Below are 15,063 nucleotides of genomic sequence, written 5' to 3'. Positions count from 1 at the left end.
TCTTCTAAATTCCAATGAGTACAGTCCCAGTCTACTCAACCTCTCCTCGTAATCCAACCCCTTCAGATCGGGGATCAGCCTCGTGAATCTCCTCTGCACACCCTCCAGCGCCAGTTTGTCCTTACTGTAGCGACATGTATGACCGACTGGTAGAAAGGGACGACACCGTACTGGACGCAACAAGAAAGAAATGGGGATTGAGATAGGGTGGGGACTCTGGAGCGAAGCACTGCATAGGGTCAACTCCACCTCCACGTGCGCAAGGCTCAGCCTGACGCAACTGAAAGTGGTACATAGAGCCCACTTAACAAGAAACCGTATGAGTAGGTTCTTCCCGGAGGTGGAGGACAGATGTGAACGGTGCCAAAGAGGCCCGACCAACCACGCCCACATGTTCTGGACTTGCCCCAGACTTGTGGAGTACTGGACAGCCTTCTTCGAGGCTATGTCCAAAGTGGTGGGGGTGAGGGTGGAGCCATGCCCGATAGTGGTTGTCTTCGAGGTTTCAGACCAGCCAGATCTATTCCTGGGGAGGAGGGCGGACGCCCTTGCCTTTGCCTCCCTGATCGCCCGCCGTAGAATCCTGTTTGGCTGGCGGTCAGCAGCACCGCCCAGAGCTGCAGACTGGCTGTCCGACCTCTCGGAATCTCTCCAAATGGAGAAAATCAAATTCGCCATCCGAGGGTCGGACGACGGCTTCCACAGAACGTGGGAGCCATTCATGCAATTGTTCCGGGACCTGTTTGTGGCCAACGAACAAGAGGAAGAATAGTCGGGTGGCCAAGAATCAGGGGAAAATAGACGGGAATCGGGGGAAGGTAGCCGGGGTGGGGAGGAGGGCTACGGGTTCGTTATGGGGGTTTGTTTGCATGGTTTTACGCTTATTTATTTTTCTTGTTAATTTATTGTTTTTGTATTGGAGGGGAGGGGTTTCTGTTTTTCTCTGTTGTGATAAAATTTGTTGTTGAAAACTTGAATAAAAATTATTCCAAAAAAAAGGAAGGACAAAGCGGCAAGCGACAGTCTGATGGCAAGCTAAGGCCCAAAACCAAATTGTAAATAAATGCCTATAAACATGTGCCTCGGCCATATTGGGGAATGTAAAATATGTATGCCGGTTAAAGGGGGTGGCCACAGTTGATATTATGAAGATGCTTACCTGTAAATATACATGTTAATTTTTGCGTGTTTCTTTTCCCTAATAATTTGTAATTTGTTGGATATAAAATATGAAAACTCAATAAAAAACATTTCCAAAAAAAAATTCCCACTCTTTGCTTTCTGTTAATTAACCAATCCTCTATCCATGCTACTACTTTACCCATAATGCCATGCATCTTTATCTTCTACAGCAACCTTTTTTGTGGCACCTTGTCAAAGGCTTTCTGGAAATCCAGATATAGCACGTCCATTGGCTCCCCGTTATCTACCGCACTGGTAATGTCCTCAAAAAATTCCACTAAATTAGTTAGGGATGACCTGCCCTTTATGAACCCTTACCCCGTCTGCCCAATGGGACAATTTCCATCCAGATGCCTCGCTCTTCCCGTGCCTGTTTCGGGCCGTCGCATTTCACGACGGTGTGAACACTTTGCTCCATTTTGGGAATCGCCCCCAATTTCTACTATCTGACTCCCAGAGAGAGAGAGACTTCACTTACTACAGATAGACAAACTCAAGGTTTACTATCCCACTCCCAGGGAGATAGACTTCACTTTCTATAGGTAAATAAACTCAATGTCTACGATCCCACTCTCAGAGAGAGAGACTTCACTTACTACAGATAGATAAACTCAAGGTTTACTATCCCACTCCCAGGGAGATAGACTTCACTTTCTATAGGTAAATAAACTCAATTTCTACGATCTCACACCCAGAGAGAGAGACTTCACTCTCTTTAGGGAAATGATCTCAATGTTTACTATCCCACTCCCAGAGAGAGAAATTTCACTCTCTATACGTAAATAAACTCAATGTCTACTATCCCACTCACTATTTCACATTCTCTATTATTTTCCCATCTCCGGGATTGTCTCTAATATGGATTGTCCATTTTCAATTTTAGAATATCACTGAGAGATGAAGACGTTGTTGTTGATTCTGGGCTATCTGAGTAAGTAACTTTCATTCAGGACACCAAATACAATTGTGTTCATTCAGTATCATTCCCGGAAAATAGATGGAGTAGAGAGGAAGAGACATTTTCCCTTGCTGGAGTGATCAATGACCAGGGGGCAGAGATTTCAGGGAAGAACAAGAACAAAGAACAAAGAAAAGTACAGCACAGGAACAGGCCCTTCGGCCCTCCAAACCTGTGCCGACCATACTGCCCGTCTAAACTAAAATCTTCTGCACATCCCTGGGTCCGTATCCCTCTATTCCCATCCTATTCATGTATTTGTCAAGATGCCCCTCAAATGTCACTCTTGTCCCTGCTTCCACCACCTCCTCTGGCAGCGAGTTCCAGGCACCCACTACCCTCTGTGTAAAAAACTTGCCTCGTACATCTCCTCTAAACCTTGCCCCTCGCACCTTAAACCTATGCTCCCTAGTAATTGACCCCTCTACCCTGGGCAAAAAGCCTCTGACTATCCACTCTGTCTATGCCCCTCATAATTTTGTAGACCTCGATCATGTCGCCCCTCAACCTCCGTCATTCCAGTGAGAACAAACCAAATTTATTCAACCGCTCCTCATAGTTAATGCCCTCCATACCAGGCAACATCCTGATAAATCTCTTCTGCACCCTTTCTAAAGCCTCCACATCCTTCTGGTAGTGTGGCGACCAGAATTGAACATTATACTCCAAGTGTGGCCTAACTAAGGCTTTATACAGCTGCAACATGACTTGCCAATTTTTATACTCAATGCCCCGGCCAATGAAGGCAAGCAAGCCATATGCCTTCTTGACTACCTTCTTCACCTGTGTTGCCCCTTTCAGTGACCTGGATCTCTCTGACAGTCAATACTCTTGAGGGTTCTACCATTCGCTGTATATTCCCTACCTGTATTAGACTTTCCAAAATGTATTACCTCATATTTGTCCAGATTAATCTCCGTCTGCCATCTCTTCGCCCAAGTCTCCAAACGATCTAAATCCTGCTGTATCTTCTGACAGTCCTCATTGCTATCCGCAATTCCACGAACCTTTCTGTCATCTGCAAACTTACTAATCAGACCAGTTACATTTTCTTCCAAATCAGTTATACATACTACGAACAGCAAAGGTCCCAGCACTGATCCCTGCAGAACACCACTAGTCACAGCCCTCCAATCAGAAAAGCACCTTTCCATTGCTACTCTCTGCCTTCTATAACCTAGCCAGTTCTGTATCCATCTTGCCAGCTCACCCCTGATCCCGTGTGACTTCAGCTTTTGTACCAGTTTGTCATGAGGGGCCTTGTCAAAGGCCTTACTGAAGTCCATATAAACAACAGCCACTGCCCTACCTGCATCAAACATCCTTGTGACCTCTTTGAAAAACTCTATCAAGTTAGTGAGACATGACATCCCCTTTACAAAACCACGCTGCCTCTCGCTAATACGTCCATTTGCTTCCAAATGGGAGTAGATCCTGTCACGAAGAATTCTCTCCAGTAATTTCCCTACCACTGACGTAAGGCTCACCGGCCTGTAGATCCCTGCCCCCTTGTGAGGAAATGTGAGGGAAACCTTTCCACCCAGAGGGTGGTGGGAGTTTGGAACTCGCTGCCTGAAAGGGAGGTGGAGGCAGAGACCCTCATAACATTTGAGAAGTATTTAGATGTGCGCTTGTGATCCCAGGGCAGACACGGCTATGGGCAAGTGCCTGGTAATGGGATTGGAATAGTTAGCTGGTTGTTTTTGACCGGCACAGACCCGATGGGCCGAAGGGCCTTTTCTGTGCAATGTGACTCTGACTCTAACAGCTCTTGATATTCGGCTCAAAGATCTGATCAAAGAACTGCATTTTTATCAGAGAAAGAGTTTTTTGAAAAAGTGAAAATCGCTTATTGTCACGAGTCGGCTTCAATTAAGTTACTGTGAAAAGCCCCCAAGTCGCCACATTCCGGCACCTGTCCGGGGAGGCTGGTACGGGAATCGAACCATGCTGCTGGCCTGCTTGGTCTGCTTTAAAAGCCAGCGATTAGTCCAGTGAGCTAAACCAGCCCCAGCCTTTGGAGAGGTTTTATTGAAGGATGTGTATTTAGGAGGGAGTTCAGGAACGAGAGGAAGGTGGGGTGACTGAGAGTTTTCGGGAAGTCATTCCTCAGCTGGAATGTTAGGATGAGGTTCTGGCCTCCAGTGATTGGGTGGAGGGAATGGGTGTTGTGATGGGGGTGGAGGGATGGAGCCTGAGGATCAGGGACATGGATTGGGGGTGGAGGGGATGGAGTTTGAGGATCAGGGACATGGATTGGGGGCGGAGGGGATGGAGTTTGAGAATCAGGGATATGGATTGGGGGCGGAGGGGATGGAGTTTGAGGATCAGGGACATGGATTGGGGGCGGAGAGGGTGGAGTTTGAGAATCAGGGATATGGATTGGGAATGGAGGGATGGAGTTTGAGGATCAGGGACATGGATTGGGGGCGGAGAGGGTGGAGTTTGAGAATCAGGGATATGGATTGGGAATGGAGGGATGGAGTTTGAGGATCAGGGACATGGATTGGGGGCGGAGGGGATGGAGTTTGAGAATCAGGGATATGGATTGGGGGCGGAGGGGATGGAGTTTGAGGATCAGGGACATGGATTGGGGGCGGAGGGGGTGGAGTTTGAGGATCAGGGTTATGGATTGGGAATGGAGGGATGGAGTTTGAGGATCAGGGACATGGATTGGGGGCGGAGGGGGTGGAGTTTGAGGATCAGGTACATGGATTGTATGGCCAGAGGAGATTGGGACAAAACGTATGGTCTGAGAGGATTTGAGTTTGAGGATGGCCGGGGGAGTTCACACAATGACCTCAGTCAGAGAGTTTGCCGTCGGAGCTGGCAGCTTTGTTTATCTGAGGGACAATGTTGAAAAAACAAACGCTCTTTATTCTGTTTCCATTCTCTCCCGTCTCTGTTCAGGCTATCTTCTACTGCGGGGACAAAGAGAGGGAATTATGAGCTGCTCACTGAGGTTCATGGAGTGGGGGGGGTTTGGGGTGGGGTGGGGGGGCAGGTTGGGGTGGAATCTGTGGGAAACACTGCGAGACATAAAGGGGTTGTGCTGCTGGGTGCCAGGGGATTCTGAGGAACATGCTTGAAGGTGAGATGTGGGGATTTGGAGAGGGTGTGCTGTGCCAGCAAGTGGATTTGGAGGGGGGGGGGGGGGGGGCAGTGGGGAGGGAACTTGAGGGGTTTCAGAACTGGTGCCAGGAGAGAGGTGGTAACTTACCCTTGTAGCTCGTTAGAGGTTGTTCATCTTCCTCCGACATTGGACACCACCTCCTGGTCATGCTGCCCACACTGGCAGCCTCTGCCACCACCTCCCAGGCTGACCCTGCAGCTGGTCCTCCGACCCCCTCCGGAGACCAGCGTGCCCGCCTCTCATCAGCAGCGAGAGATCCCTTGTCAGGTCGGCATCGCCAAAGCGAGGGGCAGGTCTGCGTGCTGCCCTGCTTGTGTATTGACTGGGAGTGAGTCCTGAGGGAGCAGCACTGTACAGCACGGACTGTAAAAGCAGCGTCCCCTTGTTAGCAGCGAGATGCTGCGGCACGAGTTGGACGAATCAGACGGCGAGACAGCCACTGATGTTGAGATTCTCGTCGTGATCTCACCAACATGGACGCCACAAAACACACACCAAACACACCCAAAAGTGGAATTTAACATTTGTCCTCTGAATCGGACCCCCTAACTCTCCCCACAGATGCTGCCAGACCCGCTGAGTTTACCCAGCATTCTTTGTTTTTAATTCAGAATTCTCCCAAACTCAGCATTGAGTCAATGCAATGAGCCAATCTCAGCACTTTCTGCGGAATAGAATCTAACAGACTAACCACACTCTGAGAAAAATAATGTCTCCTCCTCCCCAGCATCAAATGAGCATGGCTCATTCTCAAACTGTGCTCCTTGTTTGAGTCTTCCTCACCAGCGGAAACATCCTCCTGGTGTTCATCCAATCAAATCCCCTCAGAATCTGACTCGGTTCAATGAGATCCACTCTCACTGAGGAGAATCCCAGTGGATTTCTGAATGATGTGTTCACATCCTGAACATTAGTCAGACCAATGGGGCAGGGATTGAATACAGGGAAAGGGAGGATGTTGGTTCTACAGAGTAAACCACTGGACACCACAGACAGCAAGTGTCCCAGGGAGAGATCAAGGAAGGGGGGCAGGGTGAAATCCCAAGAAGAGGAACAGAAATTCAAGCTCCAAGTTAGAGAAAGGGTACGGGGAAGATACTTCAATAGAATATGTTTCAGTGAGATTGGTTTACTCTGTGTGATTAATTTCTAAGTGGGTTGTTGAGAAATCCGTGGAATCTGCTTTGGTCACACCTGTTATTTATTGCACATGAAGTTTGTCTGATAACATTTGCATGAATATTGATTCACAGGTACCTCTTACTTAGCATGAATGTTCGAGTATGAGAAATATTTTGTAAATTGTTTTACCTTTCTGACTTTCTATGATGTTATTGTTCCCTAACGGGATTCAACCAGCAGTGTGGGCTATTGCCAATGATTGTAAAATACCTGAGCAGCATTTGCATTATTTAACTTTTGTACAGTAAAACTTTGGTTTTAAATGTGATTCTTTCACTGAATTACCAGGAGTTTCAATTTATCTTTAAAAGCTAATAGCCTCCCTTTTCATCCGAACATTCTGTTGGTGGGAAACTCTGGCTCTGTGTGATGAATATAGAAATTGTAACATATTATATTTTATATCGTGTTTCAGTAATGTTATTAAAAATCGTGCAATAATATACATACAGGGCATGTCTACTAAATCTGTAATTAAAGAGTCATAAAAGGTGAGGTATTCATTAATTCCAACCACTTGGATACAGTTGAAGGGCTAATGGAATAATGCTGTGATTGATGGAGATTCCCTGGAGTGTCGATAATTAATGAGGGAGTGTATTTTTTCTTGGCTAAGCAGGTCATGGAACTGAGTGGGATATAGATGATGGTATTAATGGGAGGAGCCAGGTATGCTTGTAGTTTTGTAGTCTGTTTGAGGATTTTAAGTTGAACTGCAGTTTTGCCAACTGCTGTTAGGTTGAGCAGACGTTTACTGGATCTGTCCTTGAAAGGATCTCTCTCCAAATGTCTCCACACAGAGAAGCAAGTAAACCCGTTTTATTAACTTAATTTATCAGTGGCATTTGATAAATGTCTTGGGTTGTTGAATTGGAATTAGTAGCAGGTATAGATCGTAAGTTAAAGTTTTTTCTTTTGTTTAAGAACTGTTTAACTGATAGATGTAAAGTTATTTCTTTGATGTTAATGTGATTAATTCTGTGTTTAACGTAAACTTTGTTTAAACATAAAAGATACCTTTTGGTCAGAGTGACCACTCCTGGAGTGAAGTGTCCTTTCCTCACAGTTTTACACATTGAAAATTATTTGGGGGTCTTGTCTGGTATCTGCGATGTCCACAGTTTGTGTTGAGCTGCAGATCCAGTGTTGGGTTCTACATGCTCCATCCCCAGGGTCACAGATCCCCAGAGACGGAGCTGGGAAATGAGCAGTAAACTGGTTTGGAGAAGGAGCAGAGATTCCAGCTTCCATTTCAGGGATTGATAGCAGAGCAGTGGTTGAAAATGAGGTTGTTTCAATGCAGACGATTCAATGTGTAATATTTCCCAATCTTTATTCTAACAATAAACATCTTTCTGTCATTCAGCTGCCGTCTCCGTATCTGTCGACCCGTGTGTGAATCACAAAGTTCTGGACCAGCCATGGAGGAGCGTAAAGTGTCTGAATCAAAACTGTTCTGATTGGCAATGTGACAGCGGTATTGTCGCTGGATGGTACAGATTCAATGGGTAAGACCCAGGGTAAAACAAGATTAAACTCATCAGAGAACCTGGGATTGTTATTCAGAGCAGTGGGGCAGGGAGGGAATACCGGGAAAGGGAAGATGTGGCTTCTACAGAGTGAAACATGGGAGATTCCCAGGGAAATAGAGCAGAGATAGAGGGCTGATCTTTCCCAGATGCAGTGGAGTTGCAGCATGAGGGCCTGGGGCCGCTCCCAGGGAGGAGGCCATCGAGCTGGGGCACTGACCCACCAGGGGAGACGGTAACAGCTCTGCTCAGTGCCAAGAGCCTGCAGAGTAGGACAGGTACCCAGCGCCGGAAAGGGTGAGTTACCATTTCCGTTCTGCCAGGGTACGTCACTCCTCCCATCACGCGCGCACTCACATACTCACCGCACCTCTACAGGGAGCTCACTCACTGACACCACCAATCACTCTCCCACGCACATCTGCATCTCCCCCCTGCATCTCAAAGACCAATACAGCACAGGAACAGGCCCTCCAAGCCTGCGCCGACCATGGTACCTGGCTAAACTAAAACAGTATGCACTTACGGTGTCCGTATCTTTCCATTCCCACCCTATTCATATCTTTGCCTCGTTGCCCCTTAAATGTCGCTATCGCACCTGCTCCCACCACCTCCCCAGGCAGTGTGTTCCATATATATACCACCCCTTGTGGAAAAAACATCCCTCGCACATCAGATCTAAACTTTTCCCCACGCACTTTAAACCTATGCCCCCTAGTACTTGACTCTGATGTTAAATAAAATCGTGTTGCATCTCATCAAGTGTTGGAAGTCTGTCTCTCGCTACACTGCATCAAACGCAGTCCATATAGACCCAGCCTACCCAACACATCAAAGGTCACAGGTCATTAAGGAGGACGTTCGATCAGGAGAGGTGAAATGCTTCACAAGAACGCCATAATAGGAACATTGGCCATTGAGAGAGAGAGCATAGAACAGTACAGCACAGAACAGGCCCTTCGGCCCTCGATGTTGTGCGGAGCAATGATCACCCTATTCAAACCCACGTATCCACCCTATACCCATAACCCAACAACCCCCCCCCCCCTCCTTAACCTTACTTTTTAGGACACTACGGGCAATTTAGCATGGCCAATCCACCTAACCCGCACATCTTTGGACTGTGTGAAGAAACCGGAGCACCCGGAGGAAACCCACGCACACACGGGGAGGACGTGCAGACTCCGCACAGACAGTGACCCAGCCGGGAATCGAACCTGGGACCCTGGTCCCAGGGTGTAGGAGAAGCCCCATGTCCATAACTTCTGACAGGAGGGGCTTATTTCTGGTATATTTCTTAGCTTAGAGAGAGCAGCCATTAGCCAATCAGGAGTCTTTGAAGGTATCTGCACTGTCCTCACTGCCAATCATCATCATCCTCTTGGAATGTAGTGTCTCTGGGCAACCGTTTCCTCTCCATCCCACGAGCTTGACTGTCAGACAGAGAGCAATGCTAATAGAGGGGAGGTCAGGGTGGTGGGATGTACCCAGTACTTTATCTCATCTCCATCCATCAATGGGGCGGCTATGAGTGTGTCCCGAACTTCTCTACCCTATCTGGTCTTCGACTTCATGGCGGACCACCTCACCCTCCAGGACCTCCTTTTCTTCGTCCACCTCGCCATCTTCCTCATCCGAGGAAATGTGCTGCTCCTCCATCTCCTCCTCAGGCAGTTCCCCGCTCCTTTGGGGCGCCAGGCTGTGCAGAGTAGGAACAGGCGAGCAGCGCCCTCTGCAGACTGTACTGCAGTCCTTCACCAGACCAGTCCAGGCTCCACAACCTTAAATTCAGCATCCCTCTGGTCTCACATGAGTGTTGTTGCATCTGGTCTGTACTGCGCTCTGTGACCTCTGCACTGACACCATCAGCCACGCCCTCAGTGGGTAACCCCCATCTCAGTGGAGCCAGAGCTCCGCACTGACACCATCAGCCACGCCCTCAGTGGGTAACCCCCATCTCAGTGGAGCCAGTCCTGTAGCCACTGTGGACCCACAAACCTGCCAGAGATGGAAGAGTGGCTCCAGATGTATGATTCGTGCAGACTCCCAGTGAACCCACACACACCTGGAGCATTCACTTGGTGTGGTAGCAGACGAGCTGAACATTGAGGGAGTGAAAGTCCTGGTGATTCGCAAACTGCATTTTTGATGCATGGGGATCTGGGTGCTACATCAATGCAGTCGATGACATCCTGCATCTGTGGAAAGGCAGAAATCTGGGCCAATCCCACAGCTCTTGCCTGGTCCTGGTTGGAATGCAGGTCGCTGGGTTTCCTCACAAACAGTGTGACCATCACCTCCTGCATGCTCTTTGTGTGGAAACCTGTGAGATGCTGCAAAAATCACACATGGAGCCCTGGACGGTGCAAGTCACAGAATAGGTGAGGACGGCTGTGATTTCCAACGCCACCGGCAGTGCATGCTCTCTAAGCCCTGGCCGCACAAACGTCTGTAGAAGGGGCATTAGCGAGAAACCATATCCCTGGACAGGCAAATTCTTCAGCAGCACTGGCTGTCATTCATCTGCGGGATGGTCAGGCTCCATCTGTGCACTCCGGCCAATAGAAGCCCTCTCTGAGAGGCTGCTCTCTGCGCATCTGTCCTGTGACAGGCCCTTCCTCCTCAGCGTTCTGATCCTGCCTCTGGATGCAGCAGAGTAATGATAGCCAGTTCCACAGGCTGCACCTTCCCACTGTGCTCGTCACTGCAAAGGTAAACACTCGATGTATATCTTTTGTCTCCACGGAAACAATATTTGCCCAAAGACAATCGGTAGCCATGTCTCAATGGCAACTGACTAACATGCTGGCCTCCAAACTGAGTACCTGCAACTCAACAGCTCCCAAGGCCCCTTCACCAGTTCACCCCCTCACCCCCTCACCCCCTCACCACGCGGCCCCTTCACCAGTTCACCCCCTCACCCCCTCACCCCCTCACCACGCGGCCCCTTCACCAGTTCACCCCCTCACCACGCGGCCCCTTCACCAGTTCACCCCCTCACCACGCGGCCCCTTCACCAGTTCACCCCCTCACCACGCGGCCCCTTCACCAGTTCACCCCCTCACCACGCGGCCCCTTCACCAGTTCACCCCCTCACCACGCAGCCCCTTCACCAGTTCACCCCCCTCACCACGCGGCCCCTTCACCAGTTCACCCCCTCACCACGCGGCCCCTTCACCAGTTCACCCCCTCACCCTAAGGCACCATGCCATTTAATCCGGCAATAATGGGAGATTTCCAGGAAAATGGAGCAGAGGTACAGAATAAAGACTTCCTGGAATGAGGGAGATATATGTAAACATAGAAAGATTCACAATGCAGAACGAGGTCATTCGATCCATTGCATCTATTCTGGTTGAAAATCAGAGCGCCCCCTTCTGGCTCAGTCAGACTGTGCAGTTCACATTGTTCTGTGGGTGAAAAGATTCATCCTCATCTCCCCATAATATGTGTCCACTTTCTAAAGGGTGCTAAACACGGTAATATGCCCTCCCTCACTGAATTTATCTCATTATATTCAGGAGGACGTGTGTGAAGTGTACAATGTGAAATGATAACAGAACATTCTGGAACTACTCAGCAGCTCAGACAGCTTCTGTGGAGAGAATCAGAGTTAATGTTTGAACATAGAACATAGAACAGTACAGCACAGAACAGGCCCTTCGGCCCTCGATGTTGTGCCGAGCAATGATCACCCTACTTAAACCCACGTAACCCGTATACCCGTAACCCAACAATCCCCCCATTAACCTTACACGACGGGCAATTTAGCATGGCCAATCCACCTAACCCGCACATCTTTGGACTGTGGGAGGAAACCGGAGCACCCGGAGGAAACCCACGCACACACGGGGAGGACGTGCAGACTCCACACAGACAGTGACCCAGCCGGGAATCGAACCTGGGACCACTGGAGCTGTGAAGCATTGATGCTAACCACCATGCTACCAGCTTTGGTGCTGTGATAACTCCCCTGTCCTGATGAAGGATCATCAATCTTCCAAAAATTACTTCCAATCTTTGCTGCTGGTTATTGACCTCTCTGCTGATATACATTGGTTCTTCCCAATCACTCCAGATTCCTCCCCATTTTATACATCACAATTAAATCTCCCCTCAGCCTCCTCTGTTCAAAGGTAAACAACTCCAGCCAATCCAATCTCTCCTCCTGATTACAATTTCCCATTCTTGGCAATATCCTCATTAATATCTCTCTCCTTTCTCAAGTCTGATCGCATTCTTCCTGTCCTGTGGTGACCAGAACTGTACACAGTCCGCGAGTTCAGGTCTAACAATTGTTTTATACAATTAGAGAAACACTTCCTTCCTCTTCCACACAAGGCCTTGACCAATACGGGAACGTCTCCAAAACACTATATTGAGCACCTTATTTCTCTGTCCTGCTATTATCAGGAATCAGTGGATATAAACTCGGAGATCCCTCTGCTCCACCATATATCTCAATATCCAGCCCTCATTGTGTGGTCGGTCCCATTGCAGAGATTGGCCTCCCAAAACCCATTTCCTCACACTTCCCCACATGGAGTTGTGTTGCTCACATATCCAGCCACCTGACCAGTCCATTGATATCTTGCTGCAGTTTCCAGCTTTCCTCCTCACTCTCAACCACAGCAACAAGTTTCATTTCTGCTGCAAGACATTTAATCATGTCCACAATTCCATGTCATTGACACATACCACAAGAATAAAGGAACCCAGTCCGATACCTCAGGAATGTCACTGGAAACAACCTTCCAATCTCAGTAACACTACTCCGAAATCTTTGCTCTGACAGTGATCCAATTGGGATCCAGTTCACCACTTTGTTTGGATCTCATCAGCTTCCAGTTCCCTGATCTGCCCGTCTTGTTGGACCTTGTGAAAACTCTTGCTAAACCCCATGTAGACAACATCATGCACCTTACCCTCATCAACTCTCCATGTTACTTCCTCAATGTAATCAAATTAATCAAACTTGACTTGCCCTGAACAAATCTGTCCTGACTCTGATGAATTTATGTCTTTCTAAATCATGATTTATATCATTTCACGCAATTATTTCACATAATCTACCCACCACAGGCATTTGGCGGACTGTTCTGTAATTAGTCACACTGTCTCTTCATCCTGCTTTTATCAATGTTATTAGTCCTCTAGTCTCCAGCGCCACATCTATAGCTACGGTCAATGGGTGAAGATGCTTTGAGTCTTCGTTACATCTTCGCTTGTTTTCCTCAGCAGCCTGGGGTACATTTTGTCTCTTTCAGGGGTAATGTCCACTTTCCAGGATGCTAAACACGGTAATATTTCCTCCCTCACTGAGTTTATCTCATTGCACATTTCACACACATCCTCCAGAATACAATGTTAAATGAAAACAGAACATTCTGGAAATACTCAGCAGCTCAGACAGCTTCTGTGGAGAGAATCAGAGTTAATGTTTGGTATTGTGATAACTCCCCTGTCCTGATGAAAGGTCATCACAAACAGAAAGGTTAATTCTGTTCCTCTCCACACAGGCTGCCTGACCAGCTGAGTAATTCCAGCTACATTTTATTTTGATTTCCCCAGTACAGCGACTGACTGTGTGATTGTTCTTTCAGTTCTGGTGGATCGATCATTCCTGAGACTGTTGTCCCAATCAATCACTGCTCCACACACGCTACAGGCTGGTTAAACGGTAATTTCAGACTCTATTATCTCATATTTATATTGACTGTCCAACAGTATTCACACTGGATACACTATTCACTCTTTCTATTCCTCATTTCAGGTTCTCATCCCACTCCGGGTGATGGGGAGGTGACGAGGAGAGTGTGTTTCCACTGGAGTGGAAATATCTGTCAATGGACTCAGGAAATAAAGATCAAACGCTGCAGCGATTACTTTGTTTATGACTTGCAGGAGACACCCACCTGCAGCCTCGCTTACTGCACAGGTACGTTGGGGGTTTTAAATGGAGTAAACGGGTAAATCTGGGATGTCCCAGGTCAGCAGCAGCAATGACAAAGTTCTATCAGACCTTCCTGCTGTCAGGGACTGAAACCCAAAGTGTAATTTCCAGCGATGGGAACTGAAACAGACACTGTGATAGCTCCTTTGTAACCCTTTCCCAACTCAGTAACCTTGCTGCAGCCGGAGGGGAAACACTCCAATCAGTTCCAAAGGATGTGAGAAATGGACACTTGGATAATTGGATTGGATTTATTTATTGTTAAATGTACCGAGGTGCAGTGAAAAGTATTTTTCTGCGAGCAGCTCAAACAGATCATTTAGTACAGGAAAAGAAAAGAAAAGTAAATACATAATAGGGCAACGCAAGGTCCACATTGTAACAACATAGCACTGGCATCGGATGAAGCATAAAGGGGTGTAGTATTAATCCGGTCAGTCCATAAGAGAATTGTTAAGGAGTCTGGTAACAGCGAGGAAGAAGCTATTTTTGAATCTGTTCGTGCATGTTCACTCCTCGGGTCTGTGCTTGGAGTAGGCCCGGTCGGGCCTCCACGTGGATTCTTCTTTCATCAATCCTCCGGTAAGCCGGGTCGCTGGGCGGGGCCACTCCGGGTCGCTGGGCGGGGCCTCTCCGGGTCAGGTCACTGGGCGGGGCCTCTCCGGGTCGCTGGGCGGGGCCACTCCGGGTCAGGTCACTGGGCGGGGCCTCTCCGGGTCGCTGGGCGGGTCCTCTCCGGGTGAGGTCACTGGGCGGGGCCACTCCGCGTCGCTGGGCGGGGCCTTTCCGGGTCGGGTTGCTGGGCGGGGCCTCTCCGGGTTGGGTTGCTGGGCGGGGCCTCTCTGGGTCGGGTTGCTGGGCGGGGCCTCTCTGGATCGGGTCGCTGGGCGGGGCCTCTCCGGGTCTGGTCGCTGGGCGGGGCCTCTCTGGGTCGGGTTGCTGGACGGGGCCTCTCTGGGTCGCTGGGCGGGGCCTCTCTGGGTCGGGTCGCTGGGCGGGGCCTCTCCGGGTCAGGGCGCTGGGCGGGGCCTCTCCGGGTCGGGTCGCTGGGCGGGGCCTCCCTGGGTCGGGTCGCTGGGCGGGGCCTCTCCGGGTCGGGTCGCTGGGCGGGGCCTCTCCGGGTCGG

General features: G+C 49.0%; 1 long non-coding RNA gene across 1 annotated transcript; it reads left to right on the top strand.

The window, feature by feature from the left end:
• The first annotated feature begins 7,826 nt into the window (after positions 1–7,826).
• LOC119957991 lies at positions 7,827–13,894 on the top strand. The gene is made up of 3 exons (XR_005458953.1): positions 7,827–7,963; positions 13,588–13,664; positions 13,758–13,894. It is a non-coding gene; the product is annotated as an uncharacterized LOC119957991 (long non-coding RNA).
• The last annotated feature ends 1,169 nt before the right edge of the window (positions 13,895–15,063 follow it).

The sequence above is a fragment of the Scyliorhinus canicula genome, chromosome 27 (genome assembly GCF_902713615.1).
Source record: "Scyliorhinus canicula chromosome 27, sScyCan1.1, whole genome shotgun sequence".
NCBI classification, from domain to species: Eukaryota; Metazoa; Chordata; class Chondrichthyes; order Carcharhiniformes; family Scyliorhinidae; genus Scyliorhinus; species Scyliorhinus canicula.
This window is presented reverse-complemented; position numbering and strand designations above follow the sequence as displayed.